General features: G+C 46.4%; 1 pseudogene; it reads right to left on the bottom strand.

The window, feature by feature from the left end:
• Positions 1-233: 233 nt before the first annotated feature.
• LOC138566114 (zinc finger protein 585A pseudogene) overlaps positions 234-24810 on the bottom strand; it is a 178732-nt pseudogene continuing 154155 nt past the window's right edge.

A 24810-nucleotide genomic window follows, 5' to 3' on the forward strand; every position in this document is an offset into this window, starting at 1 on the left:
ATTGATCATTGCATATACCAATATTCCTATTGCAGTCAGAATCGTGTAGCCTCAAGGAAAATTCGGAGAGATACAAACATGATAAGAACGCTTAAAAAGTTGACAATCACATTCATTCTAACAAAGAAATCAAGACAGTCACCCACTACCTAGAACACATCAATCGCCTCTGTTACAGGAATCAGTTTACTCCAGAGTAAAGACAGAAAATAAACAGATTTACCATACAAATGTAGGTTCTACTAAAGATTTATTTGTAATGTAACACAGCAACATATTGGCTGAAGTGCAATATTCTTTTAATCAGCATTTCATTCAATGTGTGAATACCAGTGGGTAACGTTTAAATTCAGCTTGTCAGTTTTCCAGGATTACTTTAATTTGGTAAACATTTGTGTCCACTATTCCTGCTCAGAATTCAGAGAGCACGGCTATGATATCATTACACCCAAAACACGTTCATTTCAGACAGAAAGGCACCATTTCATTTCCATGTTTTCATGGATTTCATTGTCTCACAATTTATTCCATGTGTCCTTTCTACTCTATTCATAAAATGTCACTTTTCTAAAACACACGTCCACATAATATAATGGAACTCTTGACTTCTTCCCCAGGCCCTTCACACCAGGCCAGTTTCTTATAAGACAGTGCTTTGACAGAGGGCCTTCACCCTCCCGCTTATGTAACTGCACCTCCATATTGTAGATATAGGAAACCGTGAAATACACCAGAAGGGATCCTGAGAAGAGTCTTGGCAACAGTGTAATACACTAGAGGGGATCCTGAGGAGAAGAGTGTTCCACTAGAGACGGGCAATAGTGTAATACACTAGAGGGGATCCTGAGGAGAAGAGTGTTCCACTAGAGACAGGCAATAGTGTAATACACTAGAGGGGATCCTGAGGAGAAGAGTGTTCCACTAGAGACAGGCAATAGTGTAATACACTAGAGGGGATCCTGAGGGGAAGAGTGTTCCACTAGTGTTCCACTAGAGATGGGCAATAGTGTAACACACTAGAGGGGATCATGAGGGGAAGAGTGTTCCTCTAGAGAGAGGCAACAGTGTAATACACTAGAGGGAATCCTGAGGGGGAAGAGTGTTCCACTAGAGATGGGCAATAGTGTAATACACTAGAGGGGGTCCTGAGGAGAAGAGTGTTCCACTACAGATAGGCAATGGTGTAATACACCAGAGGGGGTCCTGAGGAGAAGTGTGTTCCACTACAGATAGGCAATAGTGTAATACACTAGAGGGAGTCCCGAGGAGAAGAGGGTTCCACTAGAGATAGGCAATGGTGTAATACACCAGAGGGGGTCCTGAGGGGAAGAGTGTTCCACTAGACATGGGCAATAGTGTAATACACTAGAGGGGGTCCTGAGGGGAAAAGGAGTAGAGTGTCGCAGAATGTGCTGCCAAAGCCTTTTCACATGTGTGTTGCCAAGCTTAGTCTAATTATCCATATGAGAATCCAACTTTCTCCCAGTGTATTAAGGAGGGCTCCAATGTGGAATGTTTTAATCCATATGTTGTGAAGTTGAAAGTAATATTACTTTATGGGGGTGTAAAAGTAGGATTCTCATTTTCAGTAGAATTTTTTTACTTAAGCTGAAAGAAATGTAATTGTTTGTTTTTCACGCATCTCTGTATCTAGCAATTCATGTAAAAGAAAATATGCCTTCTTCCTTTAGAGTTTCTCTACATATCAGTCAGTAACACCTGTAGAACACCTCCGAGTGGTGAAGCGTGGCTGGTATCACCGGGCTGAACATATCCATTGAACTGAGGGGTGAAATCAGGAAAGCCGGCAGCTATGTGCCCATTGCTTCCGATGTTATAGCTGGGAGCATTGCTACTTTTACATTGAGAGCGTTTGAAAATTCTTGGGGAGTAAATGTGATCAATACACCGCTTATCTGTAGGGCTGGGATTAAGAGATGCCTTCTTTAAAAAAACTAAGAAAGCTTTCTCTACGGTACTTATTCATCCAAAGGTCACATGGTCTGTGGTGGCGTGCATTCTTAGAAGGCATTCCAGATAGGAGGAGCTAAAACCCAAAAAGCTACACCACCTGGTTACCTTCTGAAACAAGAAATCCTCGTCTAGAGGGGTAGAACTAAAAATACAGGCAGGACAAGGGTGGAAGGATGGACTGCAGAAAAGGGGGAAAGTGTGCCATACAGTACACAATGGGATAGACACAGCACCTTAAACCCAATGAGCGGTCACATGACCTCTCGCATTAGCCAGTGCAGATTGTAACAGACCAGAGTGATATGGTCACATTTCTGAACACCTGAAAGAAGCAGGTTGGCACGTTCTGTGCCACCTGAAGTTAGTCACATATGCCAGGGTGCACAGAATAAATGGCATCGCCATAGTCACGTCTGGAAATAATGAGGGCTATAGCAAGTGAGTATGAAGGTTAAGAAATGGGAGGTTATTGTGCAGCAACTTAAAGGAATAGTGCGCTCTAAAATTGCCTTAAGAGATGGGCAATAGTCTAAAACATACTTTAAACATATTTTTAATGAAAGTTCCTATGTAAACACTTTTGAGCAAACGAGGCTCAAAGCGTTTACATGGGAGCATCCATTTTGCCATTTCAGGCAGCCTCCTCAGCTCATGTTAAGCTCTGCCCTGGAGGCACTAAACAAGCAGCAAAAGCCCCCTACTGGGAGCTTTTGTTTACGGCAGCCAGAGCAGAGCTGCATGAGCTGAGGAGGCTGCCTTCACTTTCATTTTACGTTTTCGGTGCTCCCCAAGCCCAGGGAAGCACAGAAAACAAAATGAAGGCAAAAAGCAAAGGGACAGCAATTACAAATACAACGTTGTTGTATTTGTGATTGCCTTGGTTGGAAAACCACGGAAATCAAATACAAGAACGTATTTCTGACCGTGGCTCCTGGGCTCCAGGAGACACCAAGCGAAAGCCGCCGCTGTCAGAATAATAACGTTCCTGTATTTGTAAATACAGCGGAATTTGCAAATACAACAATGTTGCATTTCTCACTGCGGCACCTTTCGCTTGGAGTCTCCTGGGCTACCCTGGGGGAGCCCAGGAGACTGAAAGTGAAATCCATGGCAGGCAGAAATAGAACGCGGTTGTATTTAAAAATGCTGCGGTTTTTCTTTCTAAGTTTCTCGGGCTCCCCCGGCTCAGAGGAACGCGAGAAATTTGGAATGAAAATCACAGCGTTTTCAAATAATACAACGTTGTATTTATGTTTGCGGTAGCCTCCGCTTGGAGCCCAGGGGGCTACAAGCAGAAGCCACCGCAAACATAAATACAACATTTTAAAAGCTGCGGTTTTCTTTCTAAGTTTTCCATGCTCCTCCAAACTTGGAAAGAAAACTGCAGCTAGTGCTAAGTTAAAAAAAGAAATAAGCACTTACCCAGATGCAGCTTTCCTGCCTGCAGTCTCTGGTCTCCAGCACCAATGAAGCAAAAGCCACCCAGTGGTAGCTTTTGTTTATTACAGCTGGCTGGCTTTTGCTTCATTAGTGCCGCATGGGCAAGCACAGGAGGCATCCATTTCACAAAATGGATGCCTCCTAGTGCTTCACATTTTTGAGTTTGAGCTTCATTTGCTCAATACTTTACATAGGGACTTTGTTTAAAAATATTTTTTAGATATATTTTTGATTATGGGCCATCTTTTTAGCCAATAATATTTTAGAGCACACTATTCTTTTAATCTGGGAATAAACTGCTGCCAGCCACAGCATCTCAGATACAAGTGAGAGCTCACAGGCAGATGGCGTGAGCACCAAGCTCGGAGGAATGTCAGGGAAGCATGCCAAGTGCCCGGTGCAACCCCAACAACCAATATATACTGGTCAGTCACTGAGAAACCATTCACTCGTTCACAGTTATCAGACAGCTGGTATAGTGATACCTTTGCTGAGCTCCCAAATAAGCAGAAGAGGATCATCCTGTTAATAAGGGACTCTGATATCAAATGCAGCATCGTAACCGCTAATGTTCTATTATCCTGCAAGGATTTTACAAAGGATAAGTCTGAATCCCAGTGCAGGCATCTCATAGATTAAGCAGGAGCTGATGATTAATGGCGTCAAAGCAAACAGAGAGGTCCAAGAGAATTAGAAAGGTTTCCCACAATCACTTCACCAACGCGGGCTCTCATCTGCATATGTTCTCTTGCACCATCTACACAAATGACTACTCATTTAGTGCTAGGTGGCCACTTAGAAAATAATTCATAGGACAGTTCCCCAAATAAATCCAAAGAGTGTCTATAGTTATTGATTCAACTACTGAGTCTTTAAACTTTTTCAAAATGCTGTTGCACATTAATCTGCATGAGTTCCTTAGGCAAAGTGTTGTATAGGATGGGTACCTTAGTACAGAAAGTCTCCTTTTAGAATATTCCAGAAGGTCTGCATTTGAAATAGCAGGAATTCAACCAATCATATTCAGCCACCATTTGTGTGCCAAAGGAAACTGGGAACAGCTGTGGTGATAAGTTCACAGTTTTAGTAAATAGCCATGCCAAAGTCAGGCCCATTGAAGAATCACCACCTCCTCTCTGAAGCTTCAATTGCAGAGGGGACTTCACCACATGTCCTCTCGTCTGGCAGATGAGAACACTGGAGTATTTTCCACATTCACTACACTGCAATCATGCCTCACACATGTTTATCTGGTGCCTAATAAGGTTACTGTTCACAATGCAGCTCTTTCCATGTTCTGCACACGAAATTTCTGGGCTCACATGACGTTTCTCAACTGTATGTGTTCGCTGGTGGTGCTTAAGGTCTTGTTTCCAAGCAAACCCTTTCCCATTCAGTGCACTCATGAGGTTTCTCACTTGTATGTGTTCTCTGGTGACGAGTAAGAGCTTGTTTCCCAGCAAACCCTTTCCCACATTCAGTGCACTCATGAGGTTTCACACCTGTATGTGTTCTCTGGTGACGAGTAAGATCTTGTTTCCCAGCAAACCCTTTCCCACATTCAGTGCACTCATGAGGTTTTACACCTGTATGTGTTCTCTGGTGGCTAGTAAGAGCTCCCTTCAGAGCAAACCCTTTCCCACATTCAATGCAATCATGAGGTTTCTCGCTTGTATGTGTTCTCTGGTGACGAGTAAGATCGTGTTTCGCAGCAAACCCTTTCCCGCATTCAGTGCACACATGAGGTTTCTCTCCTGTATGTATTCTCTGGTGACAAATAAGTTGTCCCTTCTGAGCAAACCCTTTTCCACATTCAGTGCACTCATGAGGTTTCTCACCCGTGTGTGTTCTCTGGTGAAGAGTAAGATCGTGTCTCCGAGCAAACCCTTTCCCACATTCAGTGCATTCATGAGGCTTCTCACCTGTGTGCGTTCTCTGGTGAAGAGTAAGATCTTTCTTCAGAGCAAACCCTTTCCCACATTCAGTGCACACATGAGGTTTATCACCTGTATGTGTTCTCTGGTGGCGAATAAGAGCTCCCTGCTGAGCAAACCTTTTCCCGCATTCAGTACACACATGAGGTTTCACACCTGTATGTGTTCTCTGGTGACGAGTAAGATCTTGTTTCCCAGCAAACCCTTTCCCACATTCAGTGCATTCATGAGGCGTCTCACCTGTATGTATTCTCTGGTGACGAGCAATATCTTGTTTACCAGCCAACCCTTTCCCACATTCAGTGCACTCATACAGTTTCTCACCTGTATGTGTTCTCTGGTGGCGAATAAGATGTCCCTTCTGAGCAAACCCGTTCCCACATTCAGTGCACACATGAGGTTTCTCACCTGTATGTGTTCTCTGGTGGATAGTAAGATCTCCCTTCAGAGCAAACCCTTTCCCACATTCAGTGCACTCATGAGGTTTCTCACCTGTATGTGTTCTCTGGTGGGTTATAAGACTTCCCTTCTCAGCAAACCCTTTCTCGCATTCAGTACACACATGAGGTTTCTCGCCTGTATGGGTTCTCTGGTGGTGAATAAGACGTCTCTTCAGAGCAAACCCTTTGCCACATTCAGTGCACTCATGAGGTTTCTCATCTGTATGTGTTCTCTGGTGACGAGTAAGATCTTGTTTCCTAGCAAACCCTTTCCCACATTCAGTGCACTCATACAGTTTCTCACCTGTATGTGTTCTCTGGTGGCTAATAAGATGTCCCTTCTGAGCAAACACTTTCCCACATTCAGTGCACACATAAGGTTTCTCACCTGTATGTGCTCTCTGGTGGATAGTAAGAGCTCCCTTCAGAGCAAACCCTTTCCCACATTCAGTGCACACATGAGGTTTCTCACCTGTATGTGTTCTCTGGTGGCTAATAAGACCTTCCTTCCTAGCAAACCCTTTCCCACATTCAGTACACACATGAGGTTTCTCGCCTGTATGTGTTCTCTGGTGGTGAATAAGACCTCCCTTCTGAGCAAACCCTTTCCCACATTCATTGCACACATGATGTTTCCCACCTGTATGTGTTCTCTGGCGACGAGTAAGATCTTGTTTCCCAGCAAACCCTTTCCCACATTCAGTGCACAGGTGATGTGTTTCACCTGTATGCATTGTTTGGGGGCAGACAGGTGTATCATGCAAATGGACACTATTCTCAAATTCAGTGAACGGATAAGGTTGTTCACCCATGTTCGCACGTGGGCAATATCTATGTTCTTGAGATGGCAACTTTTCCCCTATTCTGTGCATGTGCACGGTTTCTTGTCAGTTTATTGTGTCAGGTGCTAAATAAGAGGACACGTCCCACTGAATCTTTTGCCAAATTCAGAGCACAAATGAGCTCTCTCGTGTAAAGAACATTTCTGGTGACAAACACGATTTTTCCTCTGACTGAAAGTTTTAAAACATTCAGCCCAAGGATACATTTTGTCCAGTCACATTAGAAACTACCTTTACATTCAGAATGCATATAAAATAACACTCACATGTGTGTTATCAGGAATACTAGTAAAAAAAAATGTATTTTCTTACTGCACATCAAACATTGTGGCTGTCATGCCCACTATCCCTCAACCCCAGGATTGACAGAAGAAACAAGCTTGGTTACTGGATGTAACCAGGAAGGAGTTGCATGGACAGAAGCCTGACAGCTGGAATCCAAACTTGCACACTTGTCAGGTGCTTGGAAGTTGCATATTCTAATAATGACGCTTTCCACTGCATTAGTCCAGAGAATCTAACAATCACTGCGGTTGTATTTCTGGGGCATCAGTCACCTGTTAAAATAAAAGGAGAATGTTTCAACACAATCACAGGCATCACATGTAAAAGGCAGACTGGTTCTCAGTAGTAGTGATGTGCACTAGTTAATTACTCACACAATAGCTTATAAGACTTTGAATACTAGGGTGCCATCTATTGGGGACACAAAGTCTAGACGGCAGAGTAGTGGTTCTCTGATGATAACATAATCTGATGGAGGCAAATGCAGCAGGAACAGAGGAATTGATTTTTACGAAGACCATTTTAGTATCCAAGAATAGGAGAATGAAACACAGGGTGAACACAATTTAAGTGGGAACTTTAATGATCAGGGCCGTGCATATACATTCTACCATTTTATTTATTCAGACATGACTAAAGTAGTTTGAAAGCGCCACATTTCCATAAACAAACGATAAAGGCAGGTGTTTGACACTAGGTCAGCAGTTTGACACCAATCGGGCACATGTTTGTCTATTTTGTAATCACAGATTACTGTCTTACATTTAGGCAAATGTATATTCACCCAAACACAGACTGATAGAAAGCAATAAGGCAAATTGTACGGTAGACTCCCCTCCTACTTTTTTATTTATACATATGCCCCATTGCCATGTACTGAAGATAATTTGCCAAAGGGATACTACTTTTGTTGCCTTTTAAATATACCACTGGATAGCGTTCAGGAGGGGGGAGAAACACGGTTTCATTGTTGAGTTGGTGTAAATGGGCCTGTTACTTGCCAATTTCCCATAACCCGGTCCAGACCCCCCTTTTTTGTGGACTCTGATTATTGCACCCTAGGTTGCATCTCAGCAGCCCCTGTACCCTCTGCACTGTGAGCAAGGATTGCTTTCATGACATCTCCAGTAACCAATGGGAATGCAGCCCCAACATTGTAAATAAACAAGAAGAGATCAGCACCATTTACTGATTACACACCAGTTGTTTGTGTCCTATATGGCATAGATCCTGGAATAAGATTTATGTACTTGTGAATAGTATGCATAGTTAGTCACCCCATGATGAGCGGGCCGCCAGTTGTCTGCCTGTCTGTCAGACAGTCCTAGATTATTCGTTGTGTGACAGACTATATGAGAAACTATGAGCATTCCGGTATGGGACCCAAGCAGTAGTTTTAGGAGAACCGATGCAATCATTTCCCTTTTTGGCTTCCCCTTCTTGCAACTTCAAGAAATACAATGTATGTACTTGCGTGCGTGTATGTGCGTGTGCACGCTGATAGGAAAGATTTCCATTTACATGTAATTTTCCCTCCAGTTGGGCCCCCCCCCAACTTTTTGCTGTTGTCGGACCATCTTAGCCTGATTTTTGCCAGTGGAGCCCAGGCTTCTGCTGCACTGCGCTGAATTTTCGATCACTTTGTTATGTGGAAAATGACATGCCCTTGAAGACAGTCAGTACTGGGAGACTTGGTTTCCCTTAGTCTTTCACTTTGTTGCAAGTTCTGTGCAACATGTTTACCAGTGCAGAAAGTACCTTACAGTATAGTGCGCGGGGGTCTTCCTTTCATTTCATTTTCTAAGGCCCTAGACACCCTCAAATGATTTATGTTGAACTACAGATGTGCCTTGGACAGAGCTGTTGACAACTGTTAATTTCACATATGTTTAACCCTTTCTTTCGGTCCATATCGCGTTTACCACGTTTGGCCTTGGACAGTGGCTTGGCCCCAAAATAGCCATTCCACAAGATCTTTTGTTCTTTCCTTTGGCCATCTTGTCCCTTTGCCTTCCCCAGGTGGAGCTGACACGGGCCAGTGCTTATTTGGTCATGCATTCTCCCACGAAACTGCAACCTTTCGCAGGCTTCTGCATGCCTTGTGTTTGTGCCTCCAGGATGTGGGCTGGACTGTCTAGTTCCAATACACATCCTGGGTGCCAGAGAGTCTGGTGTGCTGGGAATGACTGGGACCACCGCGGTCCGTGATTGGTCCACGTCTGGCATGGCTGTATGTGAGCAGGTCTCTCATTGGGTCCTCTTCATTTTGGCACGAAGGAGTTTCTGGATAATATAAGGGCCCAAACACCCACACCAGGTCAATCTCTTGAGTTCTCACTGAACCTAGGATAGGACCCATGCATCCTGAAGCTAAGAAGCTGAGTCAAGGAACCGCTGGTGACTCACTGGAAAGTTTGGCACCATGAGCCTGCTGTTGTCCCGCAGGACCCTTCTGACTCTGATCGAACTAGGTCTGCAAAGGCGCTTCAACCCATTTAAATAGTGGGAACAACTATTCACAGCACCTCCACCTTTACCTGCAAGTGAGCCTTTTCGGATGTGTCCCTGGGCCAACCAGTGAACTGACCAGCTTGCGCAGGACCTTTGCCCCGGACCTGCCACCGCCTCGAGTTAACTCTTGAGACTTTGGAGATTGTAAGTACTGGTCCAAGGCACTCTCTAGCCGTGTTTCGTACACCTAGGTGCCCTAGGTCTGGAATTAGGAGAGTATGCCTGAACCCGTGTACACATGGGCACCGTGTCGCCCAACTTCATGGGTGCACTGCTGCTGTGCCTTCCTCTGCCTTGCGACGAGATGCAGTGACATTGAGTTGATCCCTTCACCAGGAGAGGAGAAATCGCCACTGTCTTCACTAGTGAGAAAAGGACCTTGGTAATGAGCTAGCGGCACTCCCAAATGACAAAAAACATTAATATATTTTTTGACTTCCTTAATCTTGATAAATTACACTGATTTGTGTTTCTTCACACCAGTTGTGATTTATTCTTCAATCAATCTCTTTACTCAATTGTCGTTATTTTCAACTTTGCCTAGACAAGGGCCCATGCATTTCGTACATCACAGTCTTTCATCAGGGCCGGTTCCATCTTTATCAAGAAGCTCGAAATCATGATATTGAAAGAACCAAAGTAAAACTAAAATTAAAATAAATATTTCCATTTCGTCAGAATATTCAGTGTGTTCGCAACTCGCTATTCAAATAAATTCACATTATTCAATGCATTTACCCCAAATAACAAATGGATATTGAAACGATATGAAGCATATACATACGTATTGTGGAGTACCCATGTAGCGGTGCACCAAAAAGGAAAGTAAAAAAAGTCCTGTTAAATGCTGTACATATGGTAACTGACTCATAATTTGTTCTGTAGAGTGAATAATCTACCTATATTGAAAATCTCTCTACTGACCGACATACTTAGTAAGTGTAGCTTACGTTCTGTGAAGGAGTCTCCGTCATCCACGGAGAAAGAATGTTCAGCTATGCTATCTTTGTGTCCGCTCGTCACTGTTAATAAGGGCTAAATGTAAAACTTGTCTGTCACTATCATGTATTTAGATGACAGTATAAAGTGCATCTTACCCAAAGGTTTGGCATTATGTAGACTTCGTGCGGGGCACTGTACGAATTCTTCCTGCTGGCTGTGCCGATAATCGTATGCACGTCCTAGGTGTAAATCAGCACTCGTTTAATACGTGTACATGCCTTATATTGTGAATAGAATAGTGTATAACTATAGAGTTCGAAATACTCAAATCGCATTCCTGCAGTGAAACGCCAACACCACAGCAAAAAAGTCTGTAGTTGTGCGTTCCTGTAAATGTAAACTCATGGTTACCATGGAGCTGGACCATGTGTTCAGGACAGCCATGTTGGGGTGGGAAAAGTGAAGTGAATATCCAACAAAATAGTGCATATATGTTGACACATAGTTCGTATAGAACAAACTCATCAGAATATTGTCTAGATGCATAGGACAGTGTAAAAATATAAATATAATTGTGACCCCTACTAGGTCATGGCTGATCTGTATTATCTAGGGAGTGCAGCCCACACTGCTGGCTCATTAGCCATGGCCCTTTTCTCACTATTTTGGAGTGCTGTTCACGGAGTCACCTTTTTTACTGGGTTTGCACCCCACGCAGACACAAATTCAACAAATAATTAAGGAATACATTGAAAAAATTGCTGTGCACACCCCCCACTCTTATAAATTACATCTGTGTATTTCTTTGAGTGGACGCACCCCTAACATGTTTTATGAGGAAATTGATCATCTTACAGAGAATAGAGCAACCACACTCGGCTTCACAGCTGACAAAGCAGATGCGATCCTAAGACTGATCAAGGAGACGACTATATCAAGAACAGCTACTACTAATCCGCAAAGCAAAATCAAGCACTTACAATACGCAATTCACAAAACAATTAATAGGAAACTTAACTCAGCTACATTAGGAAGATATTACAAAGCTCAAAGGATTCCGAGAGGACTAAGGGTTCCGTTATGACCAACCCTTTGTAAAGAAAGCAAAGATTTTGTGGCCAGATGGGAGCAGATATTGAACAAATGTTCCCTGGACTTAACTCTATTGACTATTCAAGAATTATCTAACAACATAGCACAACTTGACAAAGAAATTGAAACATTGAGTTAAGAAATCACTGATTTGACGGATGCGGCTTCTTTCAGCGAAATATTGTTAGACATTAATACCAAATTAGAGGGATACACAGATCTAGAAGCCTGTAAGGTTAAGAAATTTAAGCGGGATACATATGAATATTTAAATAATCAGGTCTAGACATGGGCCGACAAGTGTCAGCTTCAAGGAGCTAGACCCAGTAAGACATCCACAGATAATAGCAGTTCCAAATCTGATACCACAGAACCAAGAGACAACACAACAACAGATAGTCAAACAGCAAGCACTTCAGGTGCAACAAGAAAAACCACTAATCAAAAAGGAAAAGGACGAGGAGGGGGCCAAGGAAAGAAATCAAGGAATGCAAACCAGATTCCAAACACAGCGGAATTAGTGGTTAACTTATCCAAAAGGAGACTGTCTAATCATGAAATTCAAAGACTTAAAAAAGGTCTGAAGTATGTGCCCACGTATAGTACCAGTAGGTTTAATACTCAAGACGAACTACACAAATTAATACGTAAGCTTAAGCTGAAGGTATTTTTTGTTGAACTTCCACCCTCTACAAATCTGAATCTGGCAGAGAATGAATACAACAGGGTCGCATATGGGGACACTTTTTAGAGACATGGGGTCTTCATTATGCCTGAGATCTTTTGAAGAATGACTCAGATCACTTTACTTGGTTCAGGTGTGTTTACCACTGTAATTCATGATATTTTTTTCTCTGCACCAATGATGAATTCGGCAATGGACTATAAGCTGCTGAGAACCAGATGTAGTAACCACAAGATTCTACAGCTAAAATGTGTGGGGGTGTGGAGTAATGCGTGTGATACTTTTTGTGAATCCAATTTACAGGTTATATACTGAAAACTTGGTGTTAATTATTCAACAACTTGAAGTTACTCTGCGACCCAATTATAACTTAATCGTCTATGAATGTGTCGCACTTCCAGGAGGGTTAGAGGCCCAGACCCCACCTCTAAACTTGAATCATAATGAAGAAAAACACCCTCCTGTATAGGAATGCGCCACACAAAGGAATTGCGTGATTCTGGACAAGTGTTTATTGTCACACTCAGTTCAAAATGCATGCTACATTGATAGCCCTGTATCGGTGACACGTGTTTCAGGGCTCTGTTCCAGAAATTAACAGTTTTATTTGTGCAGTCTGTAGATGCACGTAATAACTGGGTTAAATCCCCTGCATGTTTGTGGTTCTTCAGGTCGTCATAGTAATCTTACGTCGTTGTAGTAGTAAGTTTACTACGACGACGTGAAGAACCACAAACATGCAGGGGATTTAACCCAAAGCACGATTCATTGATCTAGGGTTATCACTGATGTGCATTTTGAACTGGGCGTGACAAACACTTGTTCAGAACGACGCAATTCCTTTGTGTGACGCATTCATATACAGGAGGGTGTTTTTCTTCATTATGATTCAATTTACAGGTTAATGTAGCAAAAACGAGAATCATTTGGCATAAAGGCAATGTTGTGAAATTGAATGCAGATTTCCCGTCTGATTTTACCACCTTTAGCTATGGGAAAAAAACAGTGTACACTAATGATTCCTTTTGCTATTATGTGGGGAATGTAATTAGGCAGTCTTTGGGTCGATCTGCAAATTCTGGTGTTCGGAAAAAACATTTGCATATCTATGATCATGTGATTAGAACCTTTAAGAACAATAGAGCCAGGGAGCTGCGTACCCAAACAAAAACCAGTTTTCCATTGTCTAAAAGATTGAAATTAAGGAAAAAGATTAACAGCAAATGGAAATACAATATCAAGGCTCAACGTGCTGCACTTTATCAGGCAGACAGTGAAAATATGATTTCCTCTTTGAAAGACAACACAGCTAAAACCTTTTGGGCTCTTATGAACAACCAAATTAGCCAGGAACTGTGAGGCCCTTTCCTGCTCTATTTCTGAACTACAATGGGCTGGACATTTTGGGGATCTGTACAAACCAGCACAGTGTCATTTGTTACTCCCAGAGGGTGTACGAGATGCCGTGTGGCTAATTAAGATCCAACAGGCGGATGTTGAAGCTCCGATTCAGAAGGTATCAGCATCTAGGGCGGCAGAACTGAATGGTCTTGCAAACACCGTCTTTAAGCAAAATCATGGTCTCAGGGCAAAAATCGTGTATATACACTTTAATGACATTGTTAGGACTCGCACAATTCCCCTCTCATGGCACATTTCCTTTGTTGTGCCCATCTAGAAGAAAGGTGATCGGTCTTGTCCTAAAAACTATAGGCCAATCGCCCTTACAGATGCAGACTCCAGCTATTCTCTGGAATTATCTTAAAGTATATCCAAGATTGGATTAGGTCTAACAGCATTTTGTCCAGATTTCAATTTGGCTTCAGGAGAGGTGTGGGAACGGATGCTTGTGGTCTGCTCTTAAATGTTATGCAGGCAAAGGCGTGGAGAAAGGGCTCGGTACCAATCTATATCGCCTCCATCGATTTATCGATGGCGTTTGACAAGGTGGACAGATGTGTGCTTTGGGGAAAACTATTTTATTTTTTTACATTTGTAAAGCGTCACACAGCCCAGAGGCATCGGGGCGCTGTTGCACGAAAATGTCTTAGTTGCAGTGCAGGGAGGGGTAGATCGAGGGTGTTACAGCGAGATCCTGTCTACCAAAAGCCAAGAAAAAAGGACGTTTGCATTTACAGAGGTTATACAGTTGACAGGGCCCAGGTGGGGTTTATACAAACAGCATAGTGTTTATCGATTAGGGATGCCTTTGGACCTCCTTTCTATATTAGTTCATTTACATGAGGGGTCAATGCTGCAGGTTAGGCAGGATAATCAGGGCGGTTTATCCCCTTTGATTGATGCCTCGAACGGCCTCCGACAAGGGTGCATATTCGCACACACCATCTTCAACCTCTGTTTCCGATGCCAAAGCTAAACTAGAAGAAGCTGCATTCGCTCCACCAATGGTGGAAGGAGTCAAAATATGTTGGACCGCATATGCAAATGACTGTTTGCTCTTCGACCATACTCCAATTGGTTTACAGCGTTTACTGAGTACATTTAGAGACTACACTGTTGCCAACTTTCTCACCATAAATGAATAAAAGACAGTAATCATACGGTTGCACCCTAGGTCCTATGCAGTGGAGTAACTTTGCTGAAAATGTTGGGGGGGGCCTGTGGGAGGGCGAATGGTGGCTCTTAGGGATTGTTACAGCCAAATTGTTCGTAAAAATGTGGTCGAATGGTAGATTTCACTGAATTCGGTCACCACCATTAGTTCAAAGCCGAAGATACCGAACATGAAGAGCTGGGGTTGCGGGGGCGTCTCCCATTCCCTATGTTTGGTATTTTTGGCTTCAGCAGTTGCTGGGGTGTCCCCTGCGTCCTCAGCATTGGTGGCGTGGGACCCAACAAAAAACGGGACCCTGCAGCGTCAGATCCAACCCGCGTTGGATGGATCTGACGCTCCAGGGTACAGGAGAGGCAGCCGATGGAGAAAAGGTAAGTTGGGGGGCGGCGGGGGGTTTATGGGTGTACTGGCGGTTTGGGGGATATGGGTTTGGTTTTTTGTATCGAGGTAAAAACGTAGTCACAGCGAAAATGACAACTGTCAATTCCGCTGTGATTTTGTAGATCAGTCAAACAACAAAAACACTGAGGGATAATAGACTACTACACCACAAGAGTCCATTGCTAACGCTCTGTTGTAACTTTCATGATAGGACTGGTGGAGTATCTTTAAAATTCAACTGGGCCCCCACACATCTTCAGCAAGCCTGCCATGCACCCAGTGACACAACATAACATTCACAAACTTACTTCCAATAGAACATACAAACAATGCATTATTTATCATTCATTCAGACACAAAAGACAACACACACATGCTTGCATACACTCTCACTCATACACAAATGCACCCAGCACCTCCATTGACATGTATATGTACATATACAATAACACGTGGAAACAGTGGCGCAACTTCCATTGAGCAGACCAGACTTCATCACCCCTGAAATTTTGGGCTAAATTGACTTGACCTAGCTGAACTATGAAGCCATGGCCGAAAGGACCAGATTCACTGGAATGTCAGCAATTCCCTTGATATTTCCTTTCATTCAAAGGCAGTAGCCATTCGTTAATGCAGTGCAGTGGGTGACCAAGTATACTGGGTATCAATTTCTAAATGCCATATATCTCCAAACTTGGGCTCTGCACAGCACCTTATACGTGTACATGCTGAAAGATTTTTTTCTACAAGATTCTGACAGATCAAAATTAAGGTATGTTTTCCTGTGTTCAAATGGCTCCAAGCAGTGGACTACCAAGCGGGAGAGGCAGTGGAAGGGCAAGCTGACCCCCATGTCTCTTGTAAGAGCCAGAGTGGGACATTTGTCATTGGAACACCTCTCCCGTACGGCACCTCAAAGAGGGTGCCCAACAGCAAAGGTGTCTCGCTGGTAGGACAATGTGCGTGCTGAGCAATTCCTGCTCAGCACGCTCATTGTCCTGGCAGAAGGACACCTTACCCGTTCGGAATGGTAGAGGTGTCCCGCTGCCAGGACAATATCCCAAGGAAGTCCGGGCAGCAGAGGGTCCTCACGTTGGAGGATTAGAATGTGAGCCATAAGGCACTGGTGGGAGGGGGGGGGTACAATAGCAGGGTCTTTTGTCCCTTTAGAAATGAGAATGGGGGGGGGGGGGGGAGTGATCAGAAGTGAGAAGGGTGCATAATGTTGCATACTTTATGAAATAATGACTATGGTTATACAACCCAAGGGGGATTTGTTTTGCTCACTTTAATCTACATGATGCTTTTGAGACTTTGCTTGCAGGATGGGGAGAATAAAACTAAAGCCATACTCCCATTGCTCAACATATTTCTATGTCAATGTATATAGCGTATGGTTAGTTTACTATGAAAGGCTAGTTTATTATGTAATGTGGTTTGCTTCCAAGGCATTGCTATAAATAATGAAAGCACATGAAATGTAAAGCAAAACCTTCTTTTTATTAAGTGTATATGGTTTATTACAAATCTTTCACAATCTACAGTTTAATTTTAAAAGATCATACACAGCAGACAAATCCAGCCGAATCAGATACAAACAGTAGTCAATTTACACTTTAACGCTAATCTAAAATAAACATTAAAGTTTTGTGCAGCAGAGTTTTTGTGCAGCAGAGTTTTAGTTGATTTTGCTTAGTTTACCAACTTTTGGTAGTCCTAGTTGTCATCGTTCTCGCTAGGGTGTGCTAACACTTTAAATAATTGTTAGAGGAATTTGGATTTCGCATAATTAAATCTCGTTGTTCCACAATCATATCAAATTCCACCATTTTATTGAGTCTAGGTCGCATAGATCTACGAGGTTACACCTGAGATATATATTTCTTACATCTCTCAATTCTGTGCAGAATAATATCAGGTGACTTAGGGTTTCTTTTTGTTTGCGGAATCTGCATTTTTTACATATTGGTTCTTTATTGTATCTCACCATAGTTGTTTTGTTATGTGAGATATTAAGGGGGTAATTCATAGAATTTAGCGCACAAGTGGCGCACGCGGCTGGCGCACAGTGTGCGCGTGCGAGTGTCTGCGCCAGCCGCGTGCACAGCGTATTCGTGGATTTTAGCTACCAAAACCAGCCGTAGCGCAGTGGCGCAGCGACCATGCAGCAGCGCCAGCTACGCCCCCAAGAATGCCCCTAGCGCAGGGAAAAGCCATCAAAATCCCCAATCCAGCGCAAAGGACAGCGCTAACCCTGTACCAGTATACATGGCCGCCACACAGCACACGGCAAGCGGGGAATGCGTATTACTGGGGTGGGCGGGAAGTTCCACACGCGATTGGCCCTGTGCGAGTGGGGTACATGTATTACTGGGGTTCGCGGGACGTTTCACACGCGAAGGGTCCTGTGCGAGTGGTGTATGTGTATTACTGGGGTTCGCGGGAAATTTTACACGCTAAGGGCCCTGTGCGAGTGGGGTACGTGTATTACTGGGGTGTGCAGGAAGTTTTACACGCGATTGGCCCTGTGCGAGTGGGGTACATGTATTACTGGGGTTCGTGGGACGTTTACATGCGATTCCGCTGTCAAAGCAGGTACGTGTATCTAGTGGAGTGCACGGGGAGTCCCACACGTGAATTGGCAGTGTAGGTCCTCCCAGGTGTGCCCTCCACCCCATCCACGGCCCCTGCAGGCAACCCACAACACAGGGGACTACCCTGCACCCCTGGCCATGCCCCCCAGCCAGCACACGTCACCTTCCACTAGTGATCACCAACTCATATCCCCCTGCACCCCCAATCAGTCAGGGGCACCTGCCAGCAGGCCCCCACTCATGTCCCCCTGCACCCCCACACCCCCAGCAGTGAAGGGCACCTGCCAGCAGGCCCCCACTTATGTCCCCCTGCACCCCCACCCCCCAGCAGTCAGGGGCACCTGCGAGCAGACCCCGCACTCATGTCACCCTGCACCCCCCACCCCCCCATCAGTCAGGGGCACCTGCCAGCAGGCCCCAACTCATGTCCCCCCACCCACTCAGCAGTGACATGCCCATCTCATGACACAAACCAAGAGTCAACTATGTACATCAACACATGTCCGTCACACACAAACACACACACACACACACACACACACAGGTTGCCATTTGTATTTATTTATTTATAAAGCACAGCCAGGCACGGGGGCATAAGGGCGCGTAAGTTAGATCCGGTTACAGTTACAATTAAAACAGTCAACAATGGTTACGTTACAGGTAGGTACAAACATAGTATTGAGTAGCATTGAGTAAACCCACATGTCAACATGCATGAACCCAATGAGTGAATCCCACACATTGAAGTAAAAGATCAAAATGTATTAACATGAAAAACAATTGAAAGTACTAAAAGCATAACATAATGGCAAACATGAAATTAAATGCATGTCCAAATTAAAAAAAAAAAAAAATCCTCAAAAAGATCCAAGTCCAAAAGAAAAATGGCCAAACCTCTCTGTCCACCAAACCAAATCCAAATGAAACGCAAAAAGGTAAATCCATTGATCCATGGTGAAATGAAATTAAAATGTCCAAATAAATCCAACGTCCAACTATGTACAATACAATTTTCAAGGGTCCATGAGCCCAACGAAACAAATGAAACCTATCTAATAGCCTACCTAACAAGAAAAACTATTTACAAAAGTGTGGGGCATAGTCCAAAAGCCCCAAAATAAAAGGAAACCTAACACTATAAACTATTTACAATGGCGACGGGCAAGTCCTGCGGCTCACTCATTGATGTTTTCGGCCAGGGCATCATCGAACTCCATGTCTATTTGCTGGAGGCGGGCCTCTGTCCTGGCCCCAAGGTCTCGCCTCGAGGCACTCTGCCCGCCTCAACGCCCGACGCATGGAGAATTCCGCCCTGACCATGGTGAGCCATGCCTCTTCCGCCCGCCGCCGCCGCTCCGCACCTATACGCTGGCCCAACCGCAGCCACACGGAAGACACACCCATTCCAGGGTCCTCCTGCCCTCTGGCCGATGCCTGCCCCTCAGATGTTGATGGCCCCGAGCCATCATTGCTCCCACCTAGAGCCTGCTCCTGCTGCTGATGTCCATGTGCCCTGTCCGATGGTGCCTGCACATCCTCCATCTGCTGGTGTCCACCCCTGCTGGACCGCCAACTCCCGACTGTGGCAGGGATGGGATCTCCACCAAGCTGGCTGTGTTGTTCAGGCCAGGTCCACAGCGGGCCCTGTTGGAATCTGGGCCGGAAGACGGCAGGGAGAACGACTGGCGCATAGTCTCCACAGAGGAGAGGTCCGCCAGAGTGCGCATCACATGTAGGAACCCACCAACCAGGGCCCCTCCCAACAGTTCCACGTCGCAACGCTGCTCTTCGTGATGGCGGGCGTTGTCTGCCCAGGAAGAACGCACGTCATCACGAATGTCACGTGGTCGCAACGCGACACCAATCAGGATGGCGCCCATACGTCCATGGGACCCCTCGTCCACAGGTAGTGGAGAGGCAGATGACATGGCACTCTCCCCTTTCTGCGGACGGGCCTGGGACGGGGCCTCCCTGCTGGTGCATGGTGGTGCAGTCACAAGGTCAAGGACAGGGACATGCACAGGCCCCTCCGCGGTGACCTGTGCTGCCTCCTGACCCTGGCCCTAGACTGCAAAACTTGCACCAGTGGTAAAACCCCCACCAGGCCCAATGTGCGGCTCAGTAGCGGGCTCCTCTTCCTCTGTGGAGACCACCAACCTGGATGTCTCGTACCGTCTTCCGCCATTGCAAGCCCCTGTGGGGGCTCACCCGGCCCTTCCGCCACAGCCATAGTGGCAGACGCGGCACCAGCCCCTTCGCTCCCGGATGATGGTAAGTCCTGGGAGGGTGGCTGGGCCATGCGTCGCCGCCCAGTGGGGGCATCCCCGCCGCTTGGCTCCACAGCGCCTTCTCCGCCCTCTTCTTCACTTGACGCTGCGTAGAGGGAGACATAGAACACAAGCATCAGGGTACAGTACAATATTCCCCTAGACAGGAAGCAATAACACATGAGTGGCAGTGTCTAACGTCACTTCCATCCTGTCCCTCCACAACACATGGGTGAATGCCCGCAAAACACATACATAAACAGGCATTGCGCCTGCAATCAGCATCCATGTACAAGGGCCTCTATTAATCAAAATGTTGCCTTCAAACTTACATGCATCCTGGCTCACACTGATCCCATGCACACACATCACCGGAGGGTCATGCATCATGCCTTGTACACCACAGACACAGTGGATAGACACAGTGCATACAACGGTGACCGCACTGCATGAGTGAATCTACACATCATCACGGACATGTGTCATGAATCCATGGCATATCGAAGTCACAGACACTTCTCAGACACACACACATGTGCACCATGCATGTATATGACATCCGCACCCATCCCTCACACCCCCAACATGTGCAAGAACAGACACTGGAATGCTTTCATGTGTGCATTTACCATACAGCTTCCCATGTAGCAGTGGAACTCATGCACCAACCATGTGGTTCGCACATTACTGGTCTCACATGCATGACCAGGATGTCCCTGCACACATACATCCATACATGGCCCATGTCAACCATACAGGCAAGTATCAGACTACCAGCACACTGCAACATGCCCTGTCTCGCACACCAATGCTTGGCCACTTACCGCTCAACTCCAGACGGGTCTTACTCCGAAGGATCTGGGCGTGGAGCGCTGGGCATACGTGTTCCAGGACCCTCATCTGGATGTCACTCATGCTGACCCGGCCCCCCTCCGCGAGGCTCCGGGCCTTGTGTAGGGTCCTGGACCTGGAGTAGTCCTAGCGCTTCTTGACGTGCTTGATGTCGCGGGTTGCCACCCTCTTGTGTTGATGGCAACCACTACATCATCACAGATCCTCTACCGTCCTTCCTTGTTGGCGCGTGATATTCCGAAGAGGGCATCATAATGCCCCAGGGCATGCTCCACCAGGACACCAACTTCCTTCACACTGAAGCTGGTGGCCCTCTGCCTCTCTGACTGGGGGTCACCAGTGGTCTCAGATGGTGTTTGCCCCGACATGGCGACCCGCGAGGCAGGCGTGGGTGGGCAACTGGGTCCTGGGGCTGTGGAGCGATGGTATCCCAGTCGGGAGTCTTCTGTTCCAGCAGGGGTGGACAGAGCAACTGGAACCCTGGTTGACGTGCAGGCACCAAATAGAAGGGCACGTGGGCAGCAGGCAGTCAGGCAGCAGCAGAGGGCAGGTGGGAGCATGCTCGGGGCTCTGGGGGGCAGTAATTCGGCCTTCTGGGCAGGAGCGTGGTCTTCCGTGTGTTTTCGCGTGGCCAGCTTGATACGGAGTGATTTGGCACATGAAAAAATTGCATGTCAGTGTGTAATTGGAGGAAAGGCCCTTAGCGTGTAAGCGCGTCAGCACATGTACGCATTTTCATTGGACCAAAGGCCCTTAGTGCGTAAGCGCTTCTCTGATGTTACGTGCACAGGCGTTTCCCTCGTGACGTGGGCATAGTGGTTCAGCGCACGTGAAAAACTGCATGTCCGTGGGTGAATGCGTGGAATCCGAGGAAAGGGCCTACGCGTAAGTGACGTGACGCGCTTGGGCATTTCCCTCAGCACGGGTTAAAGGTGAGCGGGGCCAGCAGTTCGATGTACGTGCCTTTCGTTGAGACCGACGTGTGTAGCTGCTTCGTGATGTTTCGCGCGCCATCACATCTTCACAGCGATCGAGGACGTATCTCTTCTTTTGGCGGGGGGTATTGGCTACGCGTGTTTTTCATTATCACGCTATTCAGACGGTGAGTCGCGCACACTATTTTTCCCACTGCGGGTGCCCCTGTGTATCGCACCCGTTTTCAAGGTCATAGTAGCCTGCGTGTCCCACGCGTACGCATTTTTTGTGTTACTGGGTGCCACCGCGTACTGTGGGAGGTTGATTCCACACGCATAGGCTGCAGGGTTGCGTGCACTGTTTTACTGCAGTTTTGGGGTGCCTGAGCGTAGCGTGACCCATCACTACATCTCTGACTGGGGTCACATACAGCCTTGCAGGTGCAGGGGGGCTGTTAACATCTTGCATCCCACCCCCTTCACCCAATTGCCCAGGTCAATTGTGGTGTACACCTCCCATTGGCACTACTCCATCTGTGCCGGCACTACTCCATCTGTGCCATGGTTGGGAGGCCACCAAAGGTGAGGGGCGCCCCAGCTGGGCGTACTCCTCGTGGCAGGCGTGGTCAGGGATGTGGCCAGGGTGACCAGGGAGTAGGGGGACTCCAGGGTGGCCGCAGAGGGGTGTTAGGGAGAATTCTCTGTTTAGGCTGAATTTCCTAACCTAGTGAGTCCCCCAGCAGCTTTGCTGGATTTCTGGAGTTTGTCTTTTTTTCATCCTGCCAAGAGTGAGACTCTTTTCCTCCCACTCTTGGACACGATTGTGGTATTTCTTTGAATGTTAATGTGTTCTATGGGCTCTTTTACTCCATAGGGTCTCATGTGTTTTGCTATGTGTGTTACACCACACCCTCCGTGCCGTAACACTGGGGTGTCCTAGGTGACCCCCACCATAGAATCCATACCCTGGGACTGACTACTGTCTCCCAGGGCATGTAAAGTCAACATTGGCTTTACTAGACCTAAATTTACTAACAGAACCAGTACAAACCATCCTATTGTGGATGCACTGGTAAGGGTAATTCGATTACCCCTGGGTCTGTTGTTCGAGGGGGTACTGTCCCCCCTCGTCAGGTTTTGGCTGGTGGCAGTGGATACTACCTTTTTATATTCGACCGCAAATATATCCCTATGGGATTTTCCCATTGTTCGAGGCTAATACTTGTTCTATGTAGCCTCGGTCATACCGCCGGTTTATTAAATTAATATAAATTCACCGGTTGGTATTTTCTGCCAGAACTCAGTTTTTAAAATGGCGTATGTATTCGCCTCTGTAACTCCAAACCAAAGGTTGAGCCCTTTGTTCCACTTTTGGCGGGCTTCTGCACAGAAGCCCTCCAGAGTGGTGCCATTCTGTCTGGGTGCCGCAGGGGGGGTGGGAGGGGATTTAGGCACCCTGGACTGAGTTGCCTTGCCAACTCAAGTCGCACTCTGGTGTGATTCGCCCAAGTGGTGATCCGCCCCGCTCACCACTTAGCATGTTTGATTGACAGCTAGGCAGAATGAATGGGGGTTTTCTGCATAAAAGCAGGGCTTTGGGGACTGGAACTTCAGAAGTCGCCACAGGACCTAAGAATCCGACGAGGGTAAAGCTGAGCCGACCTGCAATGACGACACCTCCGTTGGAGCCCTGCTGAACCGACTCACCACTTCCCAACGACAGAGGAGATCTCCCTGCTGGAGAGTCTTCTTCCCCTGACTGGTGGGAACAACCAGTCCCTTGCTTTTTCTTCGCTTCCAGGACGTCTAGTGGTCGAATTGCCCGTGCCGAGCACCCCGGCAACCGGATAGCCACTAACCACTGTACCGCAACCAAAAGGTGGTGCCTTGTGACTCAGCACTCCGCGGCTGGTCTCTTCCCTGGTGGTGCAACGATCTTCAACTTTCCTCTACGACGAGATCATTTCTTCTTCTGGCAAAGCCCCGACTTGCATCCACCACCAGGAACAACTGCCCCCGCTGGAGCTGTCTCTTCACTCTCAAGGTACTGTGTCCGCCTGGCTTCCCTTGAAACGGTTAGCGTGAGGGGTCTTAAATCCTTACCTTTCCACTGGGTCGCCTCCAGACGTTCTTAACTTTCGTTCTAAAACTGGTCCAACCTTGCTGTGACATTTTTGCTACAAAGACGAAAGTGCATTTCCACTGTGGTACTTTTGGGACATACCGCCTTGCCTCTCTCCGAGTGGGCCTGGCCTCTGAACTTTGTGATCTACAGTAGACCCCGCCTTGCTTGCCTTGCATTTGTTTCGTAAAAGTGTTGGTACTGAGTTGGTTTCATACCCTGCCTTTTTCTCTCCCTTTCTAACGAATACTAGAGTGCCATCTAGGTTAAGCACTCACCTCTGTCTGCAAATAAGTGGTGCCTTTGAACCTAGACTTGTCGAAATATTGTAATGGGATTGATATATACTTATAATAACTGTGATTGAAGTTGTTTGCCATATTAGTGCCAGTGTGTTGTTCATAGATGTGTTTTTAAAATAATTATATATCTTTACACCCAAGCTCTGATCCGTGTCTGCTTGTTCTACTGTGTAAATTGCCCCATCTTGTATACTCCAAATACTGCCTAACTCGTCTTGAGTGAAGTCTGACTGCGCAGCCACAGCTACCAGGTAAATCTGGGTGGTATAGACTGCTACCAATTGGGTTTACTGCTAACTCCTGTAGTCTTAAACTTTTTGCAGTGATCCCAGAGGGAACTGCACAGGTTTCTGCCTAACAAGGGGGAAAAGGCAAGGGTGCGCCACTTTAGCACATTGTTGTGCCGGTGCAGTCATGCCACCACCCCCTGTGGTTCTGGGAGATGCAGCTTCTGCATCTGGCACTGGCGCCCGTGTGACCCGGCAGTCCGTTTCATCGACTGCCACGGGCCCACGGGTAGTGGTAGCTGCAGGTGCAGCTGTGGACAACACCACCCAGGCTCAGGGTCTGCCAGCGCAGGCTGCGTTGGCAATTGAAGAGCCCTTGGAAGATTTCCAACAGGCCCGGAGGGAAACCGTAGGGGCACGCAGGGCTGCCC

Source organism: Ambystoma mexicanum, chromosome 2p, assembly GCF_040938575.1.
Source record: "Ambystoma mexicanum isolate Mex_15411 chromosome 2p, UKY_AmexF1_1, whole genome shotgun sequence".
NCBI lineage: Eukaryota > Metazoa > Chordata > Amphibia > Caudata > Ambystomatidae > Ambystoma > Ambystoma mexicanum.